The following is a 15,770-nucleotide window of genomic DNA, read 5'->3' on the forward strand; positions in this document are numbered from 1 at the left end:
ACAGGCAATCCAAAAGTACTTGAAGGGCTAGGCAAGAGGAATCCGTGGAGCAAGCGTGGGTCGATAACAGGCAATCCAAAAGTACTTGAAGGGCTAGGCAAGAGGAATCCGTGGAGCAAGCGTGGGTCGATAACAGGCAATCCAAAAGTACTTGAAGGGCTAGGCAAGAGGGGTCCGTGGAGCAAGCGTGGGTCGATAACAGGCAATCCAAAAGTACTTGAAGGGCTGGGAAGGAGCAATCCGTGGAGCGAGCCGAGGTCAGTATCAGAGCAGGTCCTTGAACGAAAAGAGAACGTCACGTGATCCAAAACAAGACAGCTGTGAAGCAACGCCCTCGGTTCACAGACTCCTTTTATCCTCGGAAGGGTCGTACGTAGAGTCACGTGTGATGTGAACCGAAAGCGTTGCCATGCTGCTAGGCAACAGAAGTCACGTGTTCCGTGAAGCGCCGGGAAGCGCCGGTCTCCACAAGGGATGTGAGTTCCTGAAATGACGGAGTCTCCAGTTGATCTGCCACCGCCGTGAGGGGCGATAAACACCCGTTACCCCAAACCTGTCATGCCGTGCCCTGCTGTGTGCGACGTGAGTGGGGGGCATAATGCATGAGTGTCGGGGAGTGCGGAAATGGGTAGACAAGGAGGGGCGAGCGGAATGGTGTGTCCGCGGTCTAGGTAGCGGTGTGACAGAACCCCCCCTCAAAGGCCCACGACCCCGTGGGCTCGCAGGATTGTCCCTATGGAAACGAGAAACCAGAAGCGGAGCCTGTACATCCCGGGAGAACACCCAAGAGCGATCCTCGGGACCGTAGCCCAGCCAGTCCACCAGGTATTGAAGCCGACCCCGATGGAAACGGGACCCAAGGATGGCACTGACCTCATAAACATCCTGAGAAGCCACCGAGACAGGAGCGGGCGGGACCAGGACACGGGTAGGAGCAAGGTAAGGTTTCAGGAGAGAAGTGTGGAAGACCGGGTGAATCCTCCAGGAAAGGGGAACCGAAAGCTTGATAGCCACGGGATTCAAGACCCTGGAGATCCTATAAGGGCCCACAAAACGCGGCAACAACTTGCGACAACCAGGACTTCGCAAATGCCTGGTTGAAAGCCACACCCGGTCACCCACCCGATACTCCGGGGCTGCAGCCCGTTTACGGTCAGCCTTCTTCTTCATAACTGTTTGGGCCTCACGGAGATGGACCAAGGTCTGGGCATGGACACCGGCCAGATCACGAACACAGGCATTAGCAGCGGGAGTAGCAGAGGGAAAATCAGGAAGTGGAAGGGCACGTGGATGCTGCCCGTATAGAGCATAAAAGGGCGAGAAACCAGTGGTCGAATGACGGGAGTTGTTATATGCAAATTCAGCGATATACAGTAGTTTGGCCCAAGAGTCCTGGTACTGGAGGGACAAACACCGCAAATACTGCTCCAGAGCCTGATTTACCCGCTCGGTCTGCCCGTCGCTTTCGGGGTGATAAGCTGAAGAGAAGCGAGCATCGATCCCCAGGAGTCTGGTGAGAGCGCGCCAGAAACAGGACGTGAATTGTGACCCACGGTCTGATATGATGACCTGTGGCAAACCAAAGAGACAGAAGACAGATCTGAAGAATAAGCGAGCCAGGGCTGGAGCAGATGGTATACCAGTACAGGGGATAAAGCGGGCCATTTTGGTGTACGAATCGACAATAACCCATATAGTATCGTAGCCCTGCTTGCGGGGTAGGTCAGTGATGAGATCCATCGAGACGGTGTGCCATGGTCTGGGAGGTATGGGTAGTGGCAAGAGTAGCCCTAAAGGCCGTCCTTTGCGTGTTTTGCATTGGGCACATATGGAACAAGTGTTAACGTAATGTTCGACATCTTTTCTCATGGAAGGCCACCAGCACCAGCGTTGCAATAGGTCCAGAGTACGCTGTTGCCCGGGATGGCCGTTTACCGCAGCATCGTGTGACCATGTTAACGCCTGGTTGCGTACGTCACACGTAGGAAGGAACAATTTATCGTGTATAAAAGGTAACCCCTCGTGAAGGGCAATGTCCCATTCGTTGAGTGCCTGAGGGTTCTGGGAAACCCAACGCCTGATGTCAATAAGCATGGTGGGGGATGGAGTACAGGTACAGATGACATGGCCCTTTCCTAGCAGTGTGTCGGGGTACATGAACAAGGACTCCCCTCCGGGAGAACGGGATAAGGCATCAGCTTTGCCATGAATGCGTCCTGGTCTGTGCTTGACCACAAAATCGAAAGCGGCAAAAAACAAATGCCAACGCACCTGTCTGCTGTTTGCACATTTCAGAGAGGCCAGGTCCTGTAGGTTTTTGTGGTCTGTATATACCACTGTCTGATGTTTTGCTCCCATGAGATGATGACGCCACGTTTGTAATGCATCCTTGATGGCCAATAACTCTTTTTCGGTTACCGTATAGTGTGATTCAGCCACCGAGAACTTACGTGAGTGATAGGCCACTGGATGAAGACAACCCGTGGTCGGGCATGGTTGAGACAACACTGCGCCTAGAGCAAACGAGGATGCATCTGCCTCCAGAACGTACGGGAGATCGGGATCAGGATGCTGCAAAACAGGGGCGGACACGAACCTTGCCTTGAGTTCCTCAAAAGCCTTCTGATGAGTGGAGGTCCAAGTGAACGGGACCAGGGGGCTGGTCAGAGCGGTCAGTGGAGAAACAATAGAAGAGAAGCCGACGATAAATCGCCGGTAAAAATTTGCGAAGCCGAGAAAAGACTGGAGTTGTTTCAGAGTAACGGGAGTCGGCCACTCAGTGACGGCATGGACCTTAGATAGGTTCATGGACAGGCCTCCAGGGGATATGTGAAAGCCCAGAAACTCCACTTCCTTGGAATGAAATAGACACTTTTCAGGTTTGGCAAACAAGGCATTAGCCTTAAGGCGAGAGAGCACTTCCCTAACATGCCCGACGTGTTCCTCCAGGGAGGATGAGTAGATCAGTATATCGTCCAGATAAACCACCACGAACGTATCCAGGATGTCCGAGAATACGTCATTGACAAAACGTTGGAACGTGGCAGGAGCATTACAAAGCCCGAAGGGCATTACAGTGTATTCGAATAAACCCTGTCGGGAGCAAAACGCCGTCTTCCACTCATCCCCAAACCGCATACGAACCAGATTGTACGCCCCTCTGAGGTCCAACTTGGTAAAAACGGATGCTTTAGTCAACCTGTCCAGTAGCGTGGATATGAGCGGAAGAGGGTACCTGTTCTTTATAGTGATGGCATTTAGCCGTCTGTAGTCCACACATGGACGGAGATCGCCCTCTTTTTTCGGCACAAAGAAGATCGGACTAGCAGCTGGAGAACAAGAAGGACGTATATGTCCCAATTCCAGAGCTCTCTGTATGTAATCCTTAAGGGCTTGCTCCTCTGACCGTGACAACGAATAAATCCTACCCCTGGGAATAGGAGCATCCGGAACCAGGTCGATCGGACAATCGTACGGTCTATGAGGGGGTAGGCCCTCAGCAGTGGCTTTATCGAACACCATGTGAAAATCGTGATAGGCCGCAGGTATGTTGGCTGTGACAGCCCCCACAGTGTGGGACGGCACAGGGTCCGAAACCGTGTCATTGAGATGGGTGGCGGTCATGGCACCAAGAATCGAGGCAGGAGTGGACAGTGAATCTGTGTCGATGAGACAGTAATGTTGACACAGATCCGACTCGAACGTGACCTGTCCGTTGCCCCAATTGATCAATGGATTATGTTGCCGTAACCATGGTATTCCCAGTATGATGCCGAACAGTGGTGTGTTAATCAGATCAAATACCAGGGTTTCTCTATGGATGTTTTGGATCACCACTTCCATAGGAGCAGTTTGGAACCTGATCGGACCGGAAGATAGCGAAGTACCGTCCACAGCATGTACTGGTTCCGGGTGTTCCTTCCTAACCAGGGGCAGGTTGAGACGATGGGCCAGGGAAATATCGATGAAACAACCAGTGGCCCCAGAATCGATCACAATATGGACTATGTGTTTGATCTCCCCAGTGGGTTTTAGCAGGGCATGGACCTCTATCGGTCTGACAGGGCCAAAGGCAGGTTCGGAGGGGGTCAGAGATAGGCTCGCCGGTGCCCCCTGTATCATGGGCGAGCCCTCGGAAAACCCGATGCTTTGTTCTTGGGGCGTCTGGGGCATTCCCTTACAAAGTGTCCGTTCAACCCGCAATAAAAGCAGGCATTGTCATTTCTCCGGCGTTCTCGTTCGGATAGGGTTATCGGACTACGGACACCTCCTATTTGCATGGGTTCAACAGGGGCGGTGGATATGGGATGTCCAGAGTGGGCAGAAAAAGATGTTTCGGCCCTTCTCTCGGATCTCCTTGCGTCTATTTGTAACGCAAGATCCACCAAGTCCGAGAATACCGAGGGAAGGGCAGGAATCGCTGAGAGAGCATCCTTCATGGAGTTGCACAGGCCACGGTAGAATACAATTGCTTTTTTCTCCTCTGGCCAGGATGTCTCAGCAGCGAGTTGGTTATACTTAGTAATGTACTCTATCAAAGTTTGTTTGCCTTGTGTTAGATCTAGAAGTTCGAGGTCTCTGGAGTGGGCTTTATACCGTGTATCAAAGACTTTGGCCATTTCTGATACAAGAAGATCGAAGTCATAGAGGGCGGGATGGTCATTCTCTAGCATCGGATTGGCCCAGGTGGCCGCTACCCCAGACAAATGGGATAGAAGAAATGCGGCCTTTGTAACAGAATCAGGGAACGCTAAGGGTCTACACAAAAAGTGTAGCTTACATTGATTAATGAAAGTACGATACTTCCGAGGGTCCCCCTGGTAACGTTCGGGGGCAGCAAGGGGAACAGGCGTAGGAAGCAGTATGGGAGTAGGTGCAGGAGCCATAACCGGGGCTGGTTGGTCTGAGGGGACTGTGTCACCGAATTCAGCATCCGAGGGTAAAGGAAAACGTGTGCTTTGGAGGGCATCCAGACGGTGGTGTATTGCTGCCGTGGCGGTAGTCATGTCGGTCCTAAGGGCCGCCACTGCTTGTAACAAGGCGGTCACTGGATCCCCGGCGGAGGGATTCATACTCTGGACGACCAAAAAAAGGGCTTCACAGTCTGTTACGAAGTTCGTTGGTCGTGTAGAGTATGAACAACCCCTCTGTCCCCAAGAAACACCCTGACGGTTAGAAATATCGTCAGTGTGAATATTAAGGTCACAGGTGGAAGTCCGGAAAACCAGGACGCGGGAACAGCCGGAAGAACCCTTTGAGCGCTGTAAGGAAAGGTACAGTGGTTAAGTAAAGAAACAGGGCCCGAATACCTAAATGTGCATAACCCCAAAATCCCTGAATACCTGTGAGGTCTTGAGTCAAGGCGTGGGTCTCCCAGCTGTAGCTGGAACGAGCTGTAGGGTAGAACAGGTAACCACCTATTTGCAGGACTGAGGCCCTAGCCAGTGAAGGGCTAGGCAAGAAGAATCCATGGAGCAAGCGTGGGTCGATAACAGGCAATCCAAAAGTACTTGAAGGGCTAGGCAAGAGGAATCCGTGGAGCAAGCGTGGGTCGATAACAGGCAATCCAAAAGTACTTGAAGGGCTAGGCAAGAGGAATCCGTGGAGCAAGCGTGGGTCGATAACAGGCAATCCAAAAGTACCTGAAGGGCTAGGCAAGAGGGGTCCGTGGAGCAAGCGTGGGTCGATAACAGGCAATCCAAAAGTACTTGAAGGGCTGGGAAGGAGCAATCCGTGGAGCGAGCCGAGGTCAGTATCAGAGCAGGTCCTTGAACGAAAAGAGAACGTCACGTGATCCAAAACAAGACAGCTGTGAAGCAACGCCCTCGGTTCACAGACTCCTTTTATCCTCGGAAGGGTCGTACGTAGAGTCACGTGTGATGTGAACCGAAAGCGTTGCCATGCTGCTAGGCAACAGAAGTCACGTGTTCCGTGAAGCGCCGGGAAGCGCCGGTCTCCGCAAGGGATGTGAGTTCCTGAAATGACGGAGTCTCCAGTTGATCTGCCACCGCCGTGAGGGGCGATAAACACCCGTTACCCCAAACCTGTCATGCCGTGCCCTGCTGTGTGCGACGTGAGTGGGGGGCATAATGCATGAGTGTCGGGGAGTGCGGAAATGGGTAGACAAGGAGGGGCGAGCGGAATGGTGTGTCCGCGGTCTAGGTAGCGGTGTGACATAGAGTCCAATCCAAAGTTAAATTCAATTTCTGTGATGGTGATCTAGTGGGCATTCTCGGGGTGATGGGGGAGTCCAATCCAAGGCTACATTCACTTTCTGCAATGACAATCTAGTGGGCACTCTCGGGTGACGGGGGAGTCCAATCCAAGGCTACATTCACTTTCTGCAATGACGATCTAGTGGGCAATGTCATGTTGAATGTAGAGTCCAATCCAAGGTTACATTCACTTTCTGGGAGAGTCCAATCCAAGGCTACATTCACTTTCTGGTAGAGTCCAATCTAAGGTTACATCCACTTTCTGCGATGGTGATCTAGTGGGCAATGTCATGTTGAATGTAGAATCCAATCCAAGGCTACATTCACTTTCTGCAATGATGATCTAGTGGGCAATGTCATGTTGAATGTAGAGTCCAATCCAAGGTTACATTCACTTACTGGTAGAGTCATATCCAAGGTTACATTCACTTTCTGCAATGATGATCTAGTGGGCAATGTTGTGATAAATGTAGAGTACAATACAAGGGTATACTCACTTTCTGGTAGGGTCCAATCCAAGGTTACATTCACTTTGTGGTAGAGTCCAATCCAAGGTTACATTCACATTCTGGTACAGTCCAATCCAAGGTTACATTCACTTTCTGGTACAGTCCAATCCAAGGTTACATTCACTTTCTGGTAGAGTCCAATCCAAGGTTACATTCACTTTCTGGTACAGTCCTATCCAAGGTTACATTCACTTTCTGCAATGACGATCTAGTGGGTAATGTTGTGATAAATGTAGAGTACAATACAAGGGTATACTCACTTTCTGGTAGGGTCCAATCCAAGGTTACATTCACTTTGTGGTAGAGTCCAATCCAAGGTTACATTCACATTCTGGTACAGTCCAATCCAAGGTTACATTCACTTTCTGGTACAGTCCAATCCAAGGTTACATTCACTTTCTGGTAGAGTCCAATCCAAGGTTACATTCACTTTCTGGTACAGTCCAATCCAAGGTTACATTTACTTTCTGCAATGACAATCTAGTGGCAATGTCGTGATAAATGTAGAGTACAATCCAAGGTTACATTCACTTTCTGGTAGAGTCCAATCCAAGGTTACATTCACGTTCTGGTACAGTCCAATCCAAGGTTACATTCACTTTCTGGTATAGTCCAATCTGTTAGGCAGAAACCTGTGCAGTTCCCTTGGGGAACACTGCAAAAGATTTAAGACTACAGGTAGAGCAGTAAACCCCTTTGGTAGCAGTCTGTACCACCCAGATTTACCTGGTAGCTGTGGCTGAGCAGTCAGACTTCTCTCAAGAAGAGTTAGGCAGTATGTAAAGTATACACAATATGTACCAAAACACAATAGCACAAGCAAACACTGACCAGAGCTTGGTTTCAAAAGTATATAGTTATTTATTTAAAATACACATAAGTTAAAAACACTCTAGCAAAAATATAGTAAAAGCACTTCAACACAGTTATAATGAAAGTAGATTCAATCCTTTCTCCTATCTAGACAACTCTAGGTAAAACACCACTTAATTAAAACAGAGGTGAGTGCTTAACGTTAGATGACACTCTAGTAGTTTCCAAGAAAGGGAGAGAAAAAGCAGAAATGGGTTAGACACACCACTCTAAGGTCCAGAGCACTTGCAATAGGCTTACAGAAGAATAAAGTCACAGGTGAGCAAAAGTCACTAGGCAGGGCCCACTCTTAGAGTAGCCGGAGCGAAAATGTGCCCAAGATCACACTGTTAGTTAGAGATTCAAAGTCTTGCAAAGAGTCAAAAAGAGGTTAGAGTGGCTCAGAAAGTTTAGCCAAAGTGTCCCAGGCACTCCCAGGTTCGAAAGCCGGGGACTAAATCTACCCCGTACAGTCGGTAGCAAGGGAAGCCAGGCAGAACACAGTACCTTAAGCGGAAAGGATCCTCCAGCGGTGGCAGTTGTTCCAGGCAGTGGCAGCAGGGCTCGACGTCGGTCAGGGGAGAAGAAGTTCTCGCTGAAGAGCAGAAGAAGAGGGTCGTTGCACTGCCCGGGAAGAAACCAGCCGCGGAGTCCTCCGGTTAAAGGGTTGGTGCCGACTTTCGCGGTATGGGGGTAAAGTGTGGTATTCCGGTTGCCGGGGTGCTTGGCACAGGCAAGGCGGCCACGAGATACCTCAAAGAACGGAAAGAAGGCGAAAACTGGTTGTCCCCACCAGTCAAGGGAAGGAGCCACTCCGTTAAGAGTTCTCCTCGGTCGTCGGGAAAAAGTGGTGAGACGGTTCAGCAGGGCTCCACCGGGTGGTGTCGTCGAAGCAGGTCGGCTCAGCTCTTCCCTCGTCGGATTCTTGGTCCTGTGGCGACTTCTGAAGTCCCAGTCCCCAAAGCCCTGCTTTTATGCAGCAAACCCCCATTCACCCAGCCTAGCTGTCACTCAACCATGCTAAGTGGTGAGCCGGGCGGCTCACCACTTGGGCCAATCAGGACGGAGTGCGACTTGAGTTACCAAGGTAACTCAGTCCAGGGTGCCTAAATCCCCCTCCACCCCTCCTAAGTACCCCAGACAGAGTGGCACCACTTTGGAGGGCTTCTGTGGAGAAGCCCGCCAAAAGTGGAACAAAGGGCTCCACTTTGGGTCAGAGTTACAGAGGCGAACACCAACGCCATTTTAGAATCAAGTTTTGGCAAAAAGTCCCAACCGGAGTTATAAAAATAAATATATAAACCGGTGGTATGTTTAAGGCTACCGTAAATAAATAATTAAATGTGTTAGCCTAAAACAATGGGAAATCCCATAGGAAAATATTCGCGGTCGAATATAAAACGTAGTTTCCACTGCCACCAGCCAAAACTCGATCAGGGGGGACGGAGACGTGCCCCCTCGACTAACAGACCCTGGGGCAATCGAATTGCCCCAGCCAGTACGTCCACAATATGATGGTTTGTACTGGTTCTGTTTCAAGATTCAAGACTAGCAAAGTCTTTGGTGACTTTACATGCCCTGGAAGACAGTAGTCAGTCCCAGGGTATGGAGTCTATGTTGGGGAGTCCCTAGGACACCCCTGGGTCACGGCACAGAGGGTGCTGTGTAACCCACATCACAAAAATACATGAGGCCCTATGGAGTAAAAGACCCCATAGCCCATTCAACACAAGGTTTAACCAAGAAAACACACTTCAACATGTCCAAGAGTGAGGGTAAAAGAGTCTCACTCTTGGCAGGAGAAAAAAATTAAACCCCAGAAATCCAGCAAAGCTGCTGGGGGACTCACTAGGTAGGGAAATTCAGCCTAAACAGAGAATTCTCCCTAACACTCGCCCCCCCCAGACTAAGGGACAGGAGGATTTAATCCACTCCTGGATGAACCTCATACCTCTAGTCGATGATATACATCCTAGAGAGTCCATCAGCATTTTGATGGTGACACCTTGACCTATGCTTAAGGGAGAACTCAAAGGTTTTCTTTTGCAAGCTAAAGGACCTACAAACCCTTTGAGGAACATCAGTCTTTTTGTTATAGGGGATCTGGTTGACCAGTCCCTCAGAAGTTGGGACAACTTCTGAACCTATGTTAGGCTTTTTGAAGGGGTCCTTATAAAGGATTCCCTTAGATCTAGAGGGGCCTCCAAGGTTCCTCACCACCTCTCTTGTGGGAGCAGGTTGGGTCTTAGGCCTCTTGGTTGGAGGGGTTGGGGTTAGGCAATGTACCTGCTTCCCCTTCCTCTTAGATCTACCCTTACCTATTTTAGGAGTTTCCCCCCTAATATTAGGATTTGAGTTGGGGTCTTCAGTAGAAGGTCCAACAGTCTGAAGGTTTTTGGCCTTAGACTTTTCTTTTCTGGTTTTCCACCAGCACTGAGAATTACCAGTTCTCTCAGGTCCAGATAGGGGCCTAGTTGGTCTATCCACCTCTTCCTCAGAAGCAGGGGGAGTCAGAGACTCTGAGACTAGGGGAACAATGTTGGAGCTTGGTTGGGGCGCCCATGTTCCTAGCATACTATCCGGAAATGTGCCTGGGTTAGAGGTCAACTTACTAACACCAGGGCTTGTAGTGGGGTTCTCAGTAGAGGGTCCCACATGCTTAGAAGGGTCCTTCAAGGTAGCCTTTCTAGCCAATTTGGTTAAGTTCTGCTTCTCCATACTGGGAGGCCTGGGGGTATGTGACACTACTCCTAGAGTTCTTAGGTCATTCCCCAACAGGACCTTCCCAGGTACCTCAGTCTGAACACTGACAGGGATCCTCACTGTCATGTTGTTACACTGAATGAGGGCTGGTAGAATAGGAACCATTTGGACAGGGCCTCCAGACATCTTAGTGGGACCTTTGGGTGCTTTGGCCACATCCTCAGGTTGAAAGAAGCTTTCATCCACTACTGTTCTGCTGGCCCCAGTGTCTCTCCTGGCAGGAGTATCCTGACCATTGACAAGAACACTGTCCACATAATACACCTTAGAGTTAACAGGTAGGGAGTTATACACAACCCTATTCTGGGGACTAACCAGACCCATAGGCTCTAAGTTTACAGTTGCTTGAAGACCCAAGGGTTCTTCAGCAAAGAGTTCAAAGTGGGCACTAGCCATCTGTACTTCATCCTCAGGAGTGAAGGCTAAGGAGACTGTGCTGATCCCTGCAGGTTTACCCTTGCACTTGGGATCTCCTTTGATATGGTCAGTACCCTGACAGACATAGCAGGGTCCAAATGCTCTCTGGAAGGGTGGCTTGTTCTGACCTCCTTCTGGCTTGTGGCCAGAAGGTACAGTAGCCTGACTAGGTTTCCCATGTGGCTTACCCTGGTTATTTTGTGGTTTGGGGCCCTCTTTGGGATAGGAATTATTAGAATTCTCTTTGGAGTCTTTTTTTGGCTGTTTCTCCCCATCCTTCTTCTGAGTTACCCCAGAATCCTTGTGAGTGGCCCTGTTGGCAACCCACAAGTCAGCAGCCTTAGCTAGCTTCCGGGAATCCAATTCCTTGGAATCAGCCAAGTGTTGTCTGAGCTCAGGAGAGCAGGCATCATAAATAGTCTCCAACATAAACAAATTCTTCATACCTTCATAAGTGTTCACCTTGTAACCCTTAATCCATCCCTCTAAGTTTTTCAAACATTCACTCACCCAGGTAGCCCAAGGGGTACCATCATGCTTTTTGAGGCTCCTAAACCTCTTAAGATACTGGGAAGGGGTCTTCCCAAACCTAGCTATCAAAGCTAGTTTCACACATTCATAGTCCTTCCTATCCTCCTCCCCCATCTCCATTACCACATCAGTTGCAACAGGGGGAAGCCTAGAGAACAACCAGGTGAGTAAGTCATTTCCTGTGATGTTCTGGAGCCCATGATTATATTCAAACAGAGACAACCAATCCAACACATCCAACTTAGGCTCATACATACCAACCAATTCTTTAGGCATCCGGGGTCTTTTAGGACTGGAACTTCTAGAGGAGCCAGAGAGAGAAACATTCTCAACAGATAATTTCTTCATTTCTAAGTCATACTTGAGCTCCATTTCCCTTAGCCTTAGTTCTTTGTCAGTTTGAGCATTAAGTTTCTTATACTCCAATTCTAGCTTCATTTTCTCCAGTTCAAAGTACTGAGGACTAAATGTGGGACCTGGTAAAGGTCCAGTAGGTACAGCAGGTAGAGCAGGCAGAGGCCTAGGGGGGACAGTTACAACAGCCTCACCCTCCTCTTCTGACTCTTCCTCAGAAACATCAACATTTTGCTCCATGTTAACTTCAACACTGTCATCTACAGTCGCTGGAGTGGTAGGTTCCTCTGAACCATCACCCAGACTTTGGTTAGCTAACAATCTTTCAATCAGCTCCATTTTCTTGCCCTTAGTCAGGAGATCCTTATGTTTACAGAGCACTCTTAAACAATCAGCAGTTTTGGCTGCAAGGGACTCTTGACTATAGCTTTCTATAACTGACATGTTAGAGGTTTTACTTTTTCAGTGCTAAGCTTTGTGGTTAGTTGCACTAAGGTATCTAAAGCACAATAAAATGTATACTCAATACAAATCCCACCGCTGTACACCAGTGTTAGGCAGAAACCTGTGCAGTTCCCTTGGGGAACACTGCAAAAGATTTAAGACTACAGGTAGAGCAGTAAACCCCTTTGGTAGCAGTCTGTACCACCCAGATTTACCTGGTAGCTGTGGCTGAGCAGTCAGACTTCTCTCAAGAAGAGTTAGGCAGTATGTAAAGTATACACAATATGTACCAAAACACAATAGCACAAGCAAACACTGACCAGAGCTTGGTTTCAAAAGTATATAGTTATTTATTTAAAATACACATAAGTTAAAAACACTCTAGCAAAAATATAGTAAAAGCACTTCAACACAGTTATAATGAAAGTAGATTCAATCCTTTCTCCTATCTAGACAACTCTAGGTAAAACACCACTTAATTAAAACAGAGGTGAGTGCTTAACGTTAGATGACACTCTAGTAGTTTCCAAGAAAGGGAGAGAAAAAGCAGAAATGGGTTAGACACACCACTCTAAGGTCCAGAGCACTTGCAATAGGCTTACAGAAGAATAAAGTCACAGGTGAGCAAAAGTCACTAGGCAGGGCCCACTCTTAGAGTAGCCGGAGCGAAAATGTGCCCAAGATCACACTGTTAGTTAGAGATTCAAAGTCTTGCAAAGAGTCAAAAAGAGGTTAGAGTGGCTCAGAAAGTTTAGCCAAAGTGTCCCAGGCACTCCCAGGTTCGAAAGCCGGGGACTAAATCTACCCCGTACAGTCGGTAGCAAGGGAAGCCAGGCAGAACACAGTACCTTAAGCGGAAAGGATCCTCCAGCGGTGGCAGTTGTTCCAGGCAGTGGCAGCAGGGCTCGACGTCGGTCAGGGGAGAAGAAGTTCTCGCTGAAGAGCAGAAGAAGAGGGTCGTTGCACTGCCCGGGAAGAAACCAGCCGCGGAGTCCTCCGGTTAAAGGGTTGGTGCCGACTTTCGCGGTATGGGGGTAAAGTGTGGTATTCCGGTTGCCGGGGTGCTTGGCACAGGCAAGGCGGCCACGAGATACCTCAAAGAACGGAAAGAAGGCGAAAACTGGTTGTCCCCACCAGTCAAGGGAAGGAGCCACTCCGTTAAGAGTTCTCCTCGGTCGTCGGGAAAAAGTGGTGAGACGGTTCAGCAGGGCTCCACCGGGTGGTGTCGTCGAAGCAGGTCGGCTCAGCTCTTCCCTCGTCGGATTCTTGGTCCTGTGGCGACTTCTGAAGTCCCAGTCCCCAAAGCCCTGCTTTTATGCAGCAAACCCCCATTCACCCAGCCTAGCTGTCACTCAACCATGCTAAGTGGTGAGCCGGGCGGCTCACCACTTGGGCCAATCAGGACGGAGTGCGACTTGAGTTACCAAGGTAACTCAGTCCAGGGTGCCTAAATCCCCCTCCACCCCTCCTAAGTACCCCAGACAGAGTGGCACCACTTTGGAGGGCTTCTGTGGAGAAGCCCGCCAAAAGTGGAACAAAGGGCTCCACTTTGGGTCAGAGTTACAGAGGCGAACACCAACGCCATTTTAGAATCAAGTTTTGGCAAAAAGTCCCAACCGGAGTTATAAAAATAAATATATAAACCGGTGGTATGTTTAAGGCTACCGTAAATAAATAATTAAATGTGTTAGCCTAAAACAATGGGAAATCCCATAGGAAAATATTCGCGGTCGAATATAAAACGTAGTTTCCACTGCCACCAGCCAAAACTCGATCAGGGGGGACGGAGACGTGCCCCCTCGACTAACAGACCCTGGGGCAATCGAATTGCCCCAGCCAGTACGTCCACAATATGATGGTTTGTACTGGTTCTGTTTCAAGATTCAAGACTAGCAAAGTCTTTGGTGACTTTACATGCCCTGGAAGACAGTAGTCAGTCCCAGGGTATGGAGTCTATGTTGGGGAGTCCCTAGGACACCCCTGGGTCACGGCACAGAGGGTGCTGTGTAACCCACATCACAAAAATACATGAGGCCCTATGGAGTAAAAGACCCCATAGCCCATTCAACACAAGGTTTAACCAAGAAAACACACTTCAACATGTCCAAGAGTGAGGGTAAAAGAGTCTCACTCTTGGCAGGAGAAAAAAATTAAACCCCAGAAATCCAGCAAAGCTGCTGGGGGACTCACTAGGTAGGGAAATTCAGCCTAAACAGAGAATTCTCCCTAACACAATCCAAGGTTACATTCACTTTCTGGTAGAGTCCAATCCAAGGTTACATTCACTTTCTGGTACAGTCCTATCCAAGGTTACATTCACTTTCTGCAATGACGATCTAGTGGGTAATGTTGTGATAAATGTAGAGTACAATACAAGGGTATACTCACTTTCTGGTAGGGTCCAATCCAAGGTTACATTCACTTTGTGGTAGAGTCCAATCCAAGGTTACATTCACATTCTGGTACAGTCCAATCCAAGGTTACATTCACTTTCTGGTACAGTCCAATCCAAGGTTACATTCACTTTCTGGTAGAGTCCAATCCAAGGTTACATTCACTTTCTGGTACAGTCCTATCCAAGGTTACATTCACTTTCTGCAATGACGATCTAGTGGGTAATGTTGTGATAAATGTAGAGTACAATACAAGGGTATACTCACTTTCTGGTAGGGTCCAATCCAAGGTTACATTCACTTTGTGGTAGAGTCCAATCCAAGGTTACATTCACATTCTGGTACAGTCCAATCCAAGGTTACATTCACTTTCTGGTACAGTCCAATCCAAGGTTACATTCACTTTCTGGTAGAGTCCAATCCAAGGTTACATTCACTTTCTGGTACAGTCCAATCCAAGGTTACATTTACTTTCTGCAATGACAATCTAGTGGCAATGTCGTGATAAATGTAGAGTACAATCCAAGGTTACATTCACTTTCTGGTAGAGTCCAATCCAAGGTTACATTCACGTTCTGGTACAGTCCAATCCAAGGTTACATTCACTTTCTGGTATAGTCCAATCCAAGGTTACATTCACTTTCTGGTAGAGTCCAATCCAAAGTTAAATTCAATTTCTGTGATGGTGATCTAGTGGGCATTCTCGGGGTGATGGGGGAGTCCAATCCAAGGCTACATTCACTTTCTGCGATGACAATCTAGTGGGCACTCTCGGGTGACGGGGGAGTCCAATCCAAGGCTACATTCACTTTCTGCAATGACGATCTAGTGGGCAATGTCATGTTGAATGTAGAGTCCAATCCAAGGTTACATTCACTTTCTGGGAGAGTCCAATCCAAGGCTACATTCACTTTCTGCGATGGTGATCTAGTGGGCAATGTCATGTTGAATGTAGAATCCAATCCAAGGCTACATTCACTTTCTGCAATGATGATCTAGTGGGCAATGTCATGTTGAATGTAGAGTCCAATCCAAGGTTACATTCACTTTCTGGTAGAGTCCAATCCAAGGCTACATTCACTTTCTGGGAGAGTCCAATCCAAGGTTACATCCACTTTCTGCGATGGTGATCTAGTGGGCAATGTCATGTTGAATGTAGAATCCAATCCAAGGCTACATTCACTTTCTGCAATGATGTTCTAGTGGGCAATGTCATGTTGAATGTAGAGTCCAATCCAAGGTTACAGTCACTTTCTGGTAGAGTCCAATCCAAGGCTACATTCACTTTCTGG

This window comes from Ambystoma mexicanum, chromosome 1q, assembly GCF_040938575.1.
Source record: "Ambystoma mexicanum isolate Mex_15411 chromosome 1q, UKY_AmexF1_1, whole genome shotgun sequence".
Classification (NCBI taxonomy): domain Eukaryota; kingdom Metazoa; phylum Chordata; class Amphibia; order Caudata; family Ambystomatidae; genus Ambystoma; species Ambystoma mexicanum.